Here is a 17,328-nt window from a genome sequence, read left to right on the forward strand (position 1 = left end):
TTTACAAGTGGCATTTTCTTCGTCTTGAAATGCATTATTTAATTACAACATTGGTCATTCTAATGACTAACTATACATTGATACTATCATTTCAGTTTGATCTTTTAAAATAACATGGTTAATATGTATTTATGAGTAATTTAACCTTGGTCTTTTGAACTTTATAATGTGTCACAGAATACTTATATTTAAGGCATATATAGTGAAATAGTCAAAAATTACACCATTAGTACCATCGATAATCCATGAAATATTCAATTACCGTATTATCCTCTACCAAGTACTGTAAATCCTTCATTTAAGAGTATTCCTCTCCTTTTTTGGTTGCAACTTCTACACAACATTTACATAATTATATGTTGTGTGCTATTTATAATTTATATAAGCTACATGTACTTGAGATAATGATAATTAAATATTCCTTGCAAGGTCGATGTACACTATTAGTAGTTATAGTGTCTTTTCTCACTATTTTGACGATATAATCTGAAGCATGTTATAATGCTCTAAAAATAACAGCTATGTTACTCGTAAAGACAAAATAATCCAGTAATTTTAGCAAATCAAAAGGAAATGATAGCAGCAAGTAGTGATTCAGCATTAAAGTAATTATTTATTCCTGGCTAAATACACTGTTTAGTTTTTTTTTTGTAAATTTTGATATTCGAAATCCAAACTAAAATCTGCCAATTTCAAATATGTATATATTTACATTTCTAGATAATCTATACAATACAAATAGGGTTCAAAAATTACAACATCATTTGTCTTACAAAAAAAAAAGCACTTGCATTAGCGAATTATAATCCGCATTTTATAAATTTCAAAAATGTATAAATTTGCATTATTTTTTTTTTTTTTAGATATTCGATCCATAACTACGTAAGCATAAAAATCTTTTGACTTGTTCAAATGTTCAAAAATGGAGTCATCACGCCTCAGCTCTTGTTTAGGAAAATAATGTATCTATCTGACTTTAATCAAATATTACAGTGGAGCCGCAAATGTTGTTATAAGAAGTATGATTTAGCCATTATTTTTATAGGTTGAAGGGCAAATTATATTTGTTTTTATATTATAGGGATCTGGAAGTGGTTCTGGTAACCTCATCTGAAGTAGTGTTTACAATTTTAGTTTTGTTACTCATAATATGAAGTGGTAGATTAGGACAAGGTGGGAGAATGCTATCAAAAACTCATTCAGAGTGGGAACACAAAGCTTGCAGTAAGTATTTAATTCATAATTTATTTCCGTTATTTTTAATTGATGACATTTGAAACAATAATAACAAGTTTTGTTTTATGTTGGAGCAGCAACAAGAAAACCCAAAACTTATGCAGCAACAATGAGGCTAACTTCTGGGCTGCCTCATTGTGACTCTCCTCCAGCTCTGGCATCAACCCTGTGGACTTTGCAGTTACAGACATCTTAGAGAAAAATGTCTGGGGGCACCTCTCATTCAAATTTGGATTTGCTCCGACCTACCATCATGATAGTGTGGAACGCCATGAACACGGTCTTCATCGTCAAGAGCTGTCATTCTGTTCAACGGCGTGTCTAGGATGTGAACTTTTTATGAAGGAGAAGATATTAAATAAAAAATAAAGCTACATATAGCAAAACCAACATGTCACAAATTGGTTTGGATAAATCTTTTCTTGATTACATAAAAATCACATTTTTCGTAATTGAGTCATGCTACTCTTTATATTCAATTGTTGTATCTTTTTGGCAAAAAATAGCAATGTATTAATGTCCTTTCATTTGAAAAATTTTATATTTGGTAAAACATAAATTTCAAAAGCGATAAAAATTAAAATTTTTATCTCTTCTGAACAATTTTGAAATGTCCAAAGCAGGGACATCACTTGTACATATGTACATATTAAATCTCTCCAGGGAAGAGTTGAGAGGGACGTCTCCATAAATTAAATTATGTAAGGTTCTTACACCTCTTTGAATAATACTTTGAAAGAAAGAAGAAAATACAGACTAAGTTTTTTTATATTTTTAAATGACTTATATATTATGTATGTAGTCAACATAAAAAGAGCAAAGGGAAATAAGGAAAGGAAAGAATATAATTATTAGATAAGAAGGAAAAAAAAGTTCTTTATCCCGTGATTTTTATCCCTTTAGATTGTGTGTACATAAAAGCTGTATTAATTAAGGTCGTAACTTATGTACAAGGGTGGTATGAAAAGTTTTCAAACTTATAAAAGTATAGGACATTTTTTTTGAATTTTATTTTTCAACAGACTCCTTGTAATTTTACATACTTGTCCTAGTGATGCTCCAATCTCTATAACCGATCCAAATAGAACTTGGTGTATTTCTCAACAAAATTATTGTTCAAGATACACTTTTTTTTTGGCTCAAATACCCCGAGCTACATTGACTTAGACGCCTCAAATTTCAACACAAAAAGCATGTTTGCTATTGTTTAAATATATATAAAGGTTACACTTTCAAAAAAAAAAAAAATTCTAAAGACAATTCGATACTCGATTTTGTCCCTTTTTACAAAAACACTCACATCAATCCCCTCGAACGACTGTTGCAAAACAGCTGCGCGTCGAAAATGGCTGAAACTTTGGTGAGTAACTGTCAACAAATGCTAGATAGATGTGATTAGCTTTTATTTACAAGTACTGTCATCTTCACGTTGAGGTCGGAAACTTTTCTGACTGCCCTCGTATGTTAGTTATGACTACTATGCACATATAAAATGAATGTAGACTCTACGTAGACAGCCATGTTTTTAAATACATTTTTCATCAATTTTTCAATTCTTTGCTTGTGAAATTTAGGATAAAAACCTCTCTTTTAAATAAAAAATTACAAGACTAATTGTATTTGAAAATTATCTCCTCAATTTCCCGGGTTGTCTTCTTTTTTTTAAGAAACTTACAATAGAAACATCTTTGTCAAATTAAAAATTACGTAAATATTAGTATTTGGCAAATCTTTTCTCAATTTCTCCCATTTCTAATGAGAAATTTACGATAGAAATTTTTTTGTCAAAATAAAAATTGCGAGAATATTAATATTTGTAACATCTTTTTCTTCATTTCTCCATTTTTGGCTCTATGAAATTTAGGATTAAAACATCTCTATCAAGTCAAAACTGGAAAAGATATTTTAAATTTGAAGAATCTCTTCAATTTTCTGCAAGCCTCAATTTTTTAATTTTCTTATCATTTCCCTCACTTAGGCCAAAAATTAGTAATTTGTCAAAACACAAACCTAATTTAAAAAAAATATAACCTGCCCATTTATATATAAAAACAGCTCAAAAATATTTGGATTGGAAGGACTTAATTAAGTGCATTAAAAGGATGACACAACACTAAATATTACTCCTCTACTAATGATGGGATTCATTAGTAGAATCACTTATTTTTGTAATAACAACATGTTTGGAATCTGTATATTTCATACGCAAGTCAATAATATTTATATATTAAATATTAATTTGAGACAGAAAAAAAAAAAAAAAAAGGAGTCAAAGCAAACAGGGGAAAAAAAAACAATAAATAAATATTTTTTCTCTTTTTGCAAAAAAATATAAAAAAAAATGAAAAAACTGACGATCAAAAACATACAGAGATTGAACGAAAAAATATATAGCTAGATTTTAAGGTAGGTAATAATAACTAATCTGAAAATTTGACATGTAACACAAAGTTAGCCTTTGGACAAGAATTATTCCTGAGGTTATGGAAATAGAAAATATATAGCAATGTATGTAGTAGTAAAAATGATAATTAATAATATATTAATCAGTCTTGACATATAAATAATAATAATAATAATTATAATAACAATCTTTTGAAGACACCTTTTATCTGTGTGTTGTAACTGTTGGTTTTTTTGTTTTTTTTCTAAAAAATAATGGAGATAATAATTTATTAATGTTTTGACTATGAATAGGTAAAAAAAATCACAATGAAAGAAGTGTGTGTGTGTATTTTGGGGGGTGTGGGAGTCATGGGGGGTCATCACGTTACATGTTATGTTTGTTCACAGTTTTCGTATGATCGTACAAAGAAAATAATACATTTTCCAGAATGATCAACGATACGCCGAAAGATTTTCCTTGTTCCAAACAAAGAGGCATTTTCCAGAAATACAACCAGGACAGAGAGATGACGACCCTGAGGCGCCACCACTCCTTAGTAATTGCTGCTGGTAGTACGCCTCCTGCTGTTGTTGCACCTGCTGTTGTTTAGCATAGATCTGTTGTTGCTGATGTTGCAACCACATTTTATTGGAGGGACAGCAGTTGGAGCTACAGCAAGAAGCTCCACTCCAGGAATGGTGAATGAGAGGTGGACAGGAATTGAGTCTCCAAAGATGCTGTTGCTGTTGTTGCACGGAGACCAAGTGTTGCTGTTGTTGCTGCTGATAGCGCTTCAACTGCTGCTGTTCACAGAGCCTCCGTTGCTGACATAACCACTCACTGGAAGGTCGGCTCCTTTTAGCGGACGGGGGGAGATCCATTCAATGCTTCGGACATTGGAGCTGGAGTGATAGGTACGGAATAGCAACAGGCTGTAAGAGAAATAATGAAAGAATTAAAAACTGGGTTGAGATATAATCTCAACAAATAGAGATAGTCTCTACGGAGTCTTTTTTTTACCTGAATAAGCGTTTCCTTTTGGGACAGCGGATATGGATGACGAATAAAGTGGATGAGGAGGATGGGTGGACGAATGAATATTAATGTAGTTGTTGCTATTGGGTTGTTGAAGGGAAGAGGCATCTCTTTTCCGTGCCATCCTATTATTAGCACCACTACTGCTAGGGCTACCCGATTCGGAATGATGCTGATCGTTCTTTGGCTCATAACCTGGATGTATGACAAGGAGGGGCAAACTATTTTTTTGGGACTTTGGGTACGTTTGGAAGCTCATACTCTACAGAGCAATCTACAAAGAGGGGTTTGTAGAGGCTTGAGCTAGGAGGTGAGCGAAGGATGGGTGGCCCACCATTCCCCTTGCTCGCATCCATCACCAATACTTTCCGTTTCCGATGACTGGAATAGGGGATATTGCTATTGGTGATGGGGATGATAGGACTATTCGACTGGTGAATATTAAGGTTCTTGGATTGCACAGCGGAAACAACAGATGTAGTGGAGGAGGGTACACAGCCTAGTTGATACTTTAAATGGTCTGAAGACGGAAATCCAAGGGATTCAAATCCTCCATAGGATGGAACAATCACGGACACCATTGCAAAGATTGATTTTTTTTTTTTTCAATTTGTATTCATCAATAAACAAAGAGGTTCATTTATTGGTTCTTCTTATTGGTTTTTTTTTTTTTTTTCGCAAAAAAAAAATACTATTTGAAAACACACATCTCACTGAGAAGAAAAGCTGGCTGTGGTACTCATTATATATTTTTTATGTCTTTTAATCTTTAAGTAATGAATATCCTTAGTTGAGAGCGGCTAACAAATCAATAAAAAACTATATGAATCCGTAAAAAACTAAACAAAATAACACAATTTTTCAAAGAGAAATTATCTTCTCTTGCCTTTCACGATTTTCTATTAACTGAGTCAGAGAGCCGACAGTGTGTCTATTTGATTTTTTTTTTTTTCATACAAGGCATGCCTTACATTCGTCCCGCGTACGCTTTACACTGCGCTTAAGTGTACATGATTTAATAATAATAAAGAGATTCACTTTTATCCATTCAAATAATTATTTATTGCGTCAAGTTGACGCATTTTTATACTTCATCGTCTTGAACAGAAGAAGGAATGCATCGAAGCTATGAATTAACATTGCTACATTATTAGGAAGTTCTTGTAGGTATGTTAATAATAATTATATTTTAATTTTGTGAAAAGTGAAATATGGATTCTAAAATAATAATATATATTAAAAAAGGCTTTTCGTTTCTTTTTCTGTTTTCCAAACAAAAAAAACAGCGGAAAACTCGTATAATAGCTTATCATTTTATCCTCATTTTTACGCGACAAAGAAAATAACTAACAAAGTCCTGTAATTATAAATGTTCATAAATTACAGGGAACCCTACAAAAAAAAACCCATGTGATTCATTGGAGCAAATATATATTATAGACGTCTCTTTTCCTACCTCTATAAATATACATTATGTATGGGGCCTAATTATACACTCCTCATCAGAGAATGCATAAAGTTGTAATCAGTCATAATTTGGGGTTATCAAACGCATACATATGTGTCGAAAAAGGAGTCATCGTGTGTTGCCATGTAAAGGAAAGGCACTTACTTGATTGGATGAAAACTGAGTCATTTTGTACTCAAGGGGTATGCACAAATCCTGGGGATATTTAGGAATAGGGGATGGGTCTTAAAATCCTGTTGATCCTCGTTGGGAAGGGAGGATCAACCAAGGAGAGCGGAGTAATATGATAAGATTCCATAAATCACGTCAAAGGGAATAGAGGGGGGAAAATGAAAATATATATCAGAGGAGTAAGTTCAATTTTGTAAATTTTTCCTTATTAGTAGAAATTCTTTAATCATTTGGCAAAATTATGCAGCAGAGCAAAAACTTTAATATTTGAAATTTTTCCAAAAAAAAAAAAGATTGAAAATATTTGAAATTTTTTTACAAAAAATTTAATCTTTTATGAATTGCTCAGGATTTTTCAATTTTGTTTCGCAAAAAAAAATTAATAATTCAATTTTTTTCCCCAAAAAAATTAATTTTTTGCGAAGAACTATGGATTTTTGAAATTTTGTATAAATTAATTAATATTTGAAATTTAATTTTCCGTGACAGCCAATAATTTTTGAAGTTTTTTTACAATTACAAAAACCAAACCCCCCTCAAAATATAATCATGCATATATGGGATCCATGTTTTTCTTCGTATAATTAAGAATGACTTTTTTAATAAACACTTAAAATATAAATAGGTATTTGTTTAAAAAAAAAACATAATTAGGTGAAAACTAAATGATCAATTTGTACTCAATTGACATTCATAAGCCACGTGGTCACTTAAAGTAGTGGAGTAAGGCCTAAAACCACGTTTATTCAAATTGGATATGGAAGTTCAACTTCAAACCACGTAAACCAGAATAATAGCTATACCAAGATGACATACATGACCTCACATGGAATGAGGACAAAATGATTAATATAAAAAGGATCCATCATTCTCTTTTAAGAAACAAGAGTGGTTTTTTCTGAACAAAAAGTCCACATGACAAAAATGCAGAGGCGTCCCCAGGAATATATATATATATATATTTAGGGGGTATTGAAATCAATCCCCTCGACTTCAGTGTATGGAGCATCTTAGTAAACAAGATTAGGAAGACATCACCGAGAAATATGCGGGAGCTTAAGGCCAGCATCAAGAATTATTCTTGCTCATAATTATGTATAGTACTTACTGAATAAAGAAAGGATAATGTCATTGAAGTCAAAGTAATATATGACATTGAAAAAGACCTTACTCGCTAAAAAATAAAGATTTGAAACAACTACAAATACAGATTAACAACAAAAAACGATGATGAATTCGTTACTCAATATCATAATCTAAAGAAAAAAAGGAAAATAATGATTAATTAATTAATCAATATGTAAAAAAAAAAAAAAACAGACAAAAATATATAGAAAATTCATTAATTATTTGTAATACTATGTAAATGAAAAATATGATTACGAAAATACATAGAAAGAATCAATATTTGACAAGAACTTTTATCAATTAATATATATAGAATGTATTTTTATGTACATACATAATTAATATCTACACAAATATTTTTTGTTATATGTCCATAAGTTGATGAGTGAACGGTAGGGGAGGGCAAAAGGCTCAACAAACCAATCACGGCTTATTTATTTATGACAAATAAAATGAAATATTATAAAATTTATGCAATGTACATATATAAGTCAAAATTAAATAAATAATCAATGAAATCTAACAAAATAAAAAAAATAGGTTATTCGGCAACTTTTCACCGACAAAATATATTAAAAAAGCAAACCCATACATATACTAAAAGGAGTGATCAACCCCTAAAGTATTATAATAACATGACGTTATAAATATTCTCTAACTACTTAATAGAATATAAAGAGGTTTTTTTAATGTTTTTAATAATGAAAAATAATCACGAATAAAAATAAAGAATGGGACAATGGGATGTTGCTAAGGGCTTTAGTCGGTGGGCTATAAAAGCCTTGAGGTAAATCTATTGTAACTGTGCGAGTTTGACATATGATAGATATTCAATTCATAATACCATCAACTAAAAATGAAATATTTAATGTTCATGGATAAAAGGAGCCTCTGCTGATACGATCGAATCTTTAGCAGTCGTCAGGAGTTATTATTACGACGACAGATCTGTTTAAACCACAGGTTTACAAAGTGAACTATATCTACTGGTTTGGGCGATAAAATAGAGCTATTAGGGTCTATGTTAGTAAAATAAACATATTTAGGAAGGTCACAAAGTTACGTAGAACGCAAATTTTGCATTCATAAATTTAATAGTGAATTAATATTCTGTATATTTGTGTATACATATCAATAAAGTCTAATGAAATAACTCAAATACTTGTATTAATTTTACTGTGCTATGTGTCAGCCTTTCTTAGTAAAATGGATTTGATGAAGAAGAAAATCGGAAGACTTGAATTTTACTTTCGACATTTAAATGTCCTTCATGCTAATTTTAAAACCAGTTTGAACATAGCACAATAGACGATCATACGACCATATGATAAAATGGAAGACACAAATGTCATGTTACAACAGTGTTAACAGTGTTAACAGTGTTTCAGAATGCACTGTGTTAATGAACATAAAGTGGAATTCAGAGAAGAGTATCAGTGGTAATCTCTATCGCATACTTTACTTTGTGTTCTATTTCTAGAAAGTTATTAATAGCTTATCCATAATCATACCTCGTGGAAAGGGGATCAAGTGGAGTTTCTAGTCAATTTAGGAGAAAAATGAAATCAATTGACAACAAATTGTTGTACAAGCATCAAACTCACTCATAAATGATTAAATCATTATTTTCTAGCAATGTTATCCAAGTAATACTTTTCCTATATTTTGATTTGTTTCTTTTTAATCTTAATATTGTACTAGGATTTTTTTATTAAGTTTTCTCTTCTTTCTTCTTTATTACAATTTTCCAATTAAAAAAAAAAAAATTTATCAAAGTGAGAATTACCGTGCAAGTTGTCAAAAACATTTAAAATCAATAATTTTGATAAAATCCAATAGGATATCTAAGGGGAAAAAAATAATTTGATAAGTGGTCTATGCGCTGAAAAAGTTAGAAAAGCTCTGTTTTTCTAGGAGGATTTATTTTTCAGTTGGCATCATTGTGATAGTTTTTGATAGGTAACGGTATTTGAGTAATTACTCAACGTAAGTACAACGTACTTACATATACATATAATCAGCTTTTTTATCCAAATAGAGAGTAGAGTAGCTCATGGATCTGATAGTTACAGATGGCACCTCTTAGATGTTGAAATGTATAGGATGTCTTATTAATTAATAAGAAATGCAATTAAAAATAATTTATAATGATCTGTCAACAGTTTTTTAGATGGAGGACCTTCAAATGAAATACAAAAATCCCATCATTATCACACAAAAGAGTGTAGGGAAGGATATTATGTATAAGTTCATAAACTGTAGTAGTGTGTTTTTCTATTCACAGGGTGCCATTATAAATACAGTCATATTTCAACTCCTTTTTATTTTTCTTTCTTTTTCATTTTAGATATTGAAAAAACAAATAAACTCTAACTATGTTTATATTAGTCCCTGGGAAATCTCGGATTTCTGTTTTTTCTTTCCTAGGGAAGAAAATAAAATCATCTCATTTTTCAAAAATAAATAAATAAATACTGGCTTGACGAATTCCTTGTTTATCCTTGAAGGCAAAGTGTTGTTACATCATACATATCCCCTTCTTCTCATGATTCATAACGTTTCTCTGATTTATGTAGGGTCTGAGGGGGGATTCCATGAAACTTGTCAATCAATTATACTAATCATGTATATATAATTATGAATACATCAAAGTATCTTATAATGATACTAAACTCAAACTTTGTGAAAAACATTTGATTGTAATAATTAAGAATATATAAAACTTCAATTCAATTTCAGTATCTTTTTTATTTATTATTCAGTTCACCGATATTTATATTAATATATAACAGAAGATTATACAAATAAAGTCTGTCGCACTTACGTATTTATAAATATAAAAAGAATTATAGTTTAAACTCGTCCACGGAAAATTGCGCTGGAGAAAAATGCCTCTGGAAAATTGCCATTTATAAAATTAAGCTACTTGGTAACTTTGACGTAGCCTTTATCAACTCATGGACCTGAGGTTCATTTTGAAGTATTTGGAGGGGGTCTAAATGTTTTGTGAAGAGTTGGTGGGGATTTTTAAACTCCTGGGTAGCCTTGCCATATTCTTAATCAATCCATGGACCTGGGATTTATTTTTGGAAGGGCATATATGCTTTGTGAAAACAGCGGGGGTGGTTTTAAACATACATGGTGTAGTCTTAAGCTACCCATGGGCTCGGGGGTAATTTTGATGTTTTTGGAGGGTTCTAAATGATTTGTTAAGTGAAGGGGTTGGTTTTAACATGCTTGATAGCTCTGATATGGCATAAAAACAAGTTTTAGGTATAAGTTATTCTGATTTTGTTAGTAAATGACTGGAAATTTTCTCATTGAACATTTTCTTAATGGGAATTTACTCCAGAGCCATTTCCTAGAACCGTTTAAAATTAGTTCCCCGGAGTAGTTCTATATATTGTACAAATAAACGGAGAAAAAATTCACTAGAATTAAATTAAAACTCCAAATTAAAAACAACACACAAAAGGGAAATGATAAAAAAAAAAAGATTCTATGTTAAGCTTTTATTAAAATTATGTAAAGTTTATTTAAAAATTCTTCGACTGCCATAGCCATAGATGGAAGATACTGAATATTTATTTTGCTACTATGGATCATGGATCCATTTCTTTCTTTGTAATTTTTAGCGTTATCTTGCAATGCAATCAAAATTATAGCTCTTGTTTTTTTTTTTCATTTATAATTGGTTCATACGACGTTAGCCTCATCGCAATCATTACTATTGAGTTCAATAGAGCAAAGTCATTTGCTTTGGTTTCTTGGATAGTTCCTTTGTTTCATCGTGAAAGTCCAAAAAGTGCAATCGCTTTATGAAACTTTTCATCGCCACTTCTTGCAAACCCTTTACATTTAATTTTACAAATTGTTTTAGAAAGGTTTAGAGAAGGGTAATCTATAAATCCGTGGATTGTGTAGTAGTTGAATATCTTCCCACAGTCCTTACAAGACCTGGAGAAATAAATACAATTAGCGGAAATATGTATTGGACTGTTAAAATAATTTCCGTCACTAATTCCTTCTTAACGATGATCTGATTCTGCTTTTCCAGTTTTCAGGAAAACTGAGTCGTTTTCTATATAGATCGTATTGTCTATCCGCCTCACATTCAAAATTCGACAAACTTATTTTCAAATACCATGAACATGCATATATAGAGCTCCAAATTCCTACCAATAAGAATCTTGGATTTTCTGTCAATGAAAAGATCTGATGAGTGCATCAATAACCTTGCAATATAAAAAATTGGAATTACACGATATGCAAAAAATATATTTCTACAAACTGATGTCGTTATTTTTTGAAAATCCATTTAATATATTTCTTTTTTTATAAACACATTTGTATTAGGTTATGAAGTGCTGTAAAAATTTATTCAAAATCCAAAAAGTTACTAATAAAATTAAAAGTAATTAATTAAATCCGTCTCTAATTTCCTTAATCTTGTATAGGGTACATTGAAAATCCAAACCGTTGTAGTATGTAATTATAATTTATCAGCAAAAGTCTGTTATGTCAATAACGACAATGCTGTAATATTTTTTAGAGGTGCAACGGATAACCAAATACGTGGATAGGGTCCTTTTTCGGATCATCATATATTCCTATAAATCTATAACGAAAGTCACAAATTTTGACTAATTAATTAGTATATGAATATATATCAACATTTTTTACAAAAAATTTCAAGTTTCAAATACACACATTTTTTCAAAGATTTTCTGCTTAACCCCCCTGCTCGAGAAAATTCTTGCAAAAAAGAATTAAGAAAAAGTCTGCTACAGTAGGAGATAATTTAGCAATCTTTTGAATAAGGGGACAATTAATTTTTTTTTGACCATCACAACGTTACTTTTCATGTGTCATTAGTATTGGATCGGTCCTAGGACTGATTTCCAAATGAGTCATGTGTTTTTTTATGTCCGATCTTTTTTTACCATTAAACATCCTAAAGACCGATTCATCGGTCTTTAGTCCTACGGTCATAGCTATCTTTTTATTTTCTTCACTTTTAGCTAGGATTGAAGAATATAATAACTTAAAAAATGATTTATAGTATCTAGAACGTAAAATAATGTGTTCTAGTCACACACACCTCCAACATTTAATTGAAAGTATCTGGAAACTTCAGAGACTAAAATGTCGTTTTTAGTAGTAACTACGTAATTTGAGCTGTTCTAGTTTCCATAAAAGACCGATAAGGACCGGTCATAGGTCTGAAAAATTTAACTAAAACTGAAAGGACTGCAGTATTTGTAGGGTTTTTTTTTTGACCAATCCCCCGCTATAGGTCATCCTTCTTTTCATCGTCACCACATCCAAGATAGAAATACATATATCTTGAAAGATATTAGATATTCAAGCACTTTTACTTTTCTACTTTCCATGACAACACAATATTAGGTAATTAGTACTTTTGTCTTAATGCACAACATTTCACCCTAAGTACAAATATACTAGAAGGTCATCAGATTTGAAAAGCATTCACTGATCTGAGGATCACAATTGTTGATTCGAAATCACATCAAAAAACATTTATTGTATTTACTGAATTGCTATTTATGATTCATCAAAATGCCAGCTAATTACCGATTTTATTTGACAAATAATCATTAATAATAAGTAAAATGAACCCCAATGACACACTCCCTTCTTAAGTACATCCTAAAGCCTTTTATTTCTTTTTTTATGACAACATACACTGTTTGAAATTCCCAAATTAGTATTCATTTAGGAAAATAATATAAAAACAAAATGATGTATTTCATTTCTTATTACATCATGCCCACTTATCTATAATTCCAGTAATCGATGCACTCTTTAGTTATATATTTATGACTAAAGAATAATTTTATTGTCCAGACCTAATTGGCTATAGACATCAAGCTGAACAAGTACTTGACAAATTGACTAATAGTTATACAATTTCGGAAGCCTTAATTTCATTTTATTTTTGTTACTGCCTCTACAAAATAAAAGGCTGTGTTGCTTTGTAGAGGGAATTGCTTTTTTGCTATAGAATTCAATTATGGTGCTTCTAATTGAAACATATTAATATTGTAGAATTAATAAGTCAAGCCATCTATGTACTAATAAAGAGGTATTTTTGTATAATTGTATTAAGAGATTATGAACATAAGATAACATAGGGTCTTATGTTAAGTAATAGCTAATGTGAGATATGATTATAATTAAAGCATTATCTTATCTTAATTGTAATCCCAAGAGATGTATATTGAATAATTATTTATTAGATGTGTCCTTTGAGAATGACAGTGTCGTAATAATGTTTCTTTTTGTTAGAAAGGCCTGGTTGATGTGACTATGGATCACTCACGATTAATAAGGTCGATAAATATTTTCATGGATACAAGAAAATCACTCGTGTTTACACCCCTGATAAATAATATAGACTACAATGATTGATAAGTAGTTTTCATTGTTGGGAAGAATTGACGACGAACTATTTAGGTGTTTTTTCAATTTCTTTTCAGAAAAAGGTAAATTAATAAAAGAAAGACCTGATAAAATAATGATGACAATTAAAAAAAATCAAAAATATAATTAATATATACAATAACTTACCTTAAACTTAAATTCTTTGGAAAAAAATTGAGAAATTAAAGTTTTGGATTTTTTTTTTTGAGGAATTAGATTTTTGGGATCTGTGTTACTGTTAATAACTATAGATTTTTGAAATTTCTTTCCTAAAAATTTATTATTTGAAATTTTTTGAATAATTGTACATTTAAAAAACAAATATAATTTTTTTCTGAATAGCTTTGGATTTTTGAAATTTTTTTCCAAAAAATTTAATTTTTCTGGAATATCTATAGACTTTTGAATTTTGTGTCAAATTTTTTTTATTTTTGAATATTTTCTTCCAAAAAATATCAAAAAACCAAGGCCCTACCCCGAAAAAAATATAATCTTGCGGACTCCCTTGATCAATCCAAAAGGATTAGAAAAAATAATGTTTTGAAATAACATTCAATTTTGTTTAACTGGATATATTTATAACTCACCACCAAATATTACTTAATATATAAGTAAATAAAAGATACAAAGTATGAAAAGCTGTGGGCATTAGAGCTTCAAGTCATGTAAATATTTACTTTTCCTTTCCAACTATATAAATACTTACAATCACCTAATATTTCAAGCTGTTTTTGAATGTATAAAGTATTTATACGTGAATATATACGAATTATAATTGAAAAATGATATCTACTATTTCCATTTAAGAGAAGATTTACAGCGTCTAAAGGACAACAATAATTAATTCCCTTCTCGTTTACAAATACATAATCACTAGTGTTGAAAATTCGGTCCAGCACCGATTTTTATTTACAGTTCGGTCTTAAGTGATTTTTTCTAGACAGATTTGAACCGATTTTTTCTGTCAAGACTGCAGTCTCTGACCGTGGACCTATTTTTTTCGTTCTCATATATTATGAGAAACCATTTCTTTTCTAGATCAACTGTCATTCATTTTTTATCAAAAAAATCTCAAATGTACACGATAAGCTCTAGAACAAATACTGAATACAATAAGAGACGGTAGGATCAAAATTAATCCAAGCTATCTCTGTGTAAACTTCGTCTAACGTCATTGTACATATGATGTCATGTTATAAACAATTTATCTGTTTAGACCGATTCTTTTGGGACCGATCTAGACTGAATTTTTATATGAGCCTGGTCCAGACCGATTTTTTGGGACCGATGGAGACTGAATTATTAAATGAGACAAGTCCAGACCAAGCTTTTTGTTGTTCGGTCCAACAAAAAATATAACGGTCTCAGGCCGGTTTAGGATTTCAGACCGAAACACAACACTAACAATCACTTTGAAATATATCGCTTATATTCCTTATTAAATATTATGGGGGGAAAAGGTTAAGTATGCCCTAGCCATTTTTATATAATATCTAAAAAGGTGTCAAATAGAGTTTTAACCTTGCATAACTCCTCATAAATATATATAACAATAATATTGCCCATGTGACAAAGTCATTTATGAGCTGCAATAAGGAATGAAAGAAAATACGAGCGACCCACATGAACACATTTCTATAATGAACTGTGTCTGATTAATTATAAACATTCTGTGAATAATTTCAATTAGGTTCACTATAAAATATAAATAAAAAAAACCATTAAGTACACTGTACTATTGTAATGAAAATGTTTCTTCTTACAAAATAAACGTTTTTAGCAGTGTTTTTAGTGTCAAAAGATTGATATTTTGGGTTCATACTTATATGCCATTAATCCATGAAATGGACAGTTTCTCCATAAAAAGTTTACGACCGTGACAGGACTCGAACCTGCAATCCTCAGATCCGAAGTCTGATGCCTTATCCATTAGGCCACACGGCCGACTATTTAATACTTAAAATTATTATGAATCAACTTAACAAAATGTAATTGATCTTTTATGGATTTCTAAAAGAATTTTTTTTTATACGATAACATACAATTTATATAATATTTCCTCATAATTCTTTTTTTTTACAACGGATTTGAACAAAGGAATGACATTTCACGTTTGAATAATGTTGAAATAAAAAATAAGATGAAATAGAATAAACTACACGAACAACAATAATTCATGTGTGTTTATGTTTGTATATGTACAAACCCATCAGGCAAGTCAAAATGTACAGCAATGTACTACACAAATGATAAAAAAAAAGGAGAGGAGGAAAAATGAAATGTAAATAAGAATTTGTTCTTTTAAAAAAAGATATTCTTTTTGACATAAAACGTATAGAATTACCATTACAAAAATGTACTTTATATATATAAATGACATGTATATTAAATTCCTCATGTTTTGAGGGGTTTCTCGAACCTCCCTTCTCTTCGTTTCTCCACCTCTCTGTTTCTTTTTAACACACACACATATGAATGATGTATATATGTGATAAATTCGCTTTTGTGTCAATGGATCCCACTTAAATACAACATAGTAGAATAGGATTTAAGGAACGAATGTTTCAATGACTGAATGTATTCTATTGTGCCAATTAGTCTATTATTCCTTGGACAAAACAATGTCACATTGCATATTATAAATGTACGATATACTCTGTTTGAATCACGTACAAATATAGCCATATACAAACTAACTCACATTTCAAATCCCTAATGGAATTTGACTTTTTGCACGAACGAATTTTCTGAATTTGTATTTTAAAAACAAAACAAAAAAAATCGAGAAAAAACCAAACTGCTCTTGATAAATATCAACAGCACGTTTCTCTTTCCTCTTTTTTATTTTTACTCATATAATAAAAAGAAACAAAGATTAATTGAATATACGTAGAATGATAAGCGAGCTTTGAATATAAAAACGTGACATTTTTTGGTCTGTCTGATTCCTTCCTTTCTTTTGAGGGACTTGACCTTATTTGATCTCAAATAAAGTAAATTCCATTTCTTTCTTAAATTGTTGTTTTTTGTTGTTGAGGAATGAATCAAATTACAGCTGACCTATGGAGGTTAGACTCATATTTAAACTCATTGGGGATGTGCCTCCAAAATATATATTGTGCATCAATACAACAATATACCAATTAGCACTTACATCCATATACGTACTACTCTGGGATGTGGGCTGAAGAAACCTCTTTTTTGACATCATTATCAGTTAGCGATGACCCATAACAGGGGAATAATATATCCTTCCCCGCCTTAATCTTAACTACACGCATTAGAAGCTTTTTGTTAGGATTGAGGACTGTCAAATGATGGTGAATAAAATAAAATTATTATTTTTATATTAGTGGGTGTACCTGGCATTGCTCGGAGTATTTTGGTAACGATAAGGGGATAGAAAAAAGTTGCATTAAATAATACAAATAGAGACTCCCCTTTTTAGGCTTTAGCTACA

General features: G+C 30.3%; 2 non-coding genes across 2 annotated transcripts; both read right to left on the bottom strand.

Annotated features, from left to right (window-relative positions):
• Positions 1–3,416: 3,416 nt before the first annotated feature.
• LOC121121702 (uncharacterized) lies at positions 3,417–5,590 on the bottom strand. Its single transcript, XR_011781091.1, has 2 exons — positions 4,643–5,590; positions 3,417–4,554 (listed from the first exon to the last, which is right to left on the bottom strand). It is a non-coding gene; the product is annotated as an uncharacterized protein (transcript).
• Positions 5,591–15,739: 10,149 nt separating this feature from the next.
• On the bottom strand, positions 15,740–15,812 carry TRNAR-UCG (transfer RNA arginine (anticodon UCG)). Its single transcript has one exon. It is a non-coding gene; the product is annotated as a tRNA-Arg (tRNA).
• Positions 15,813–17,328: the final 1,516 nt, after the last annotated feature.

This window comes from Lepeophtheirus salmonis, chromosome 7 (genome assembly GCF_016086655.4).
Source record: "Lepeophtheirus salmonis chromosome 7, UVic_Lsal_1.4, whole genome shotgun sequence".
NCBI lineage: Eukaryota > Metazoa > Arthropoda > Copepoda > Siphonostomatoida > Caligidae > Lepeophtheirus > Lepeophtheirus salmonis.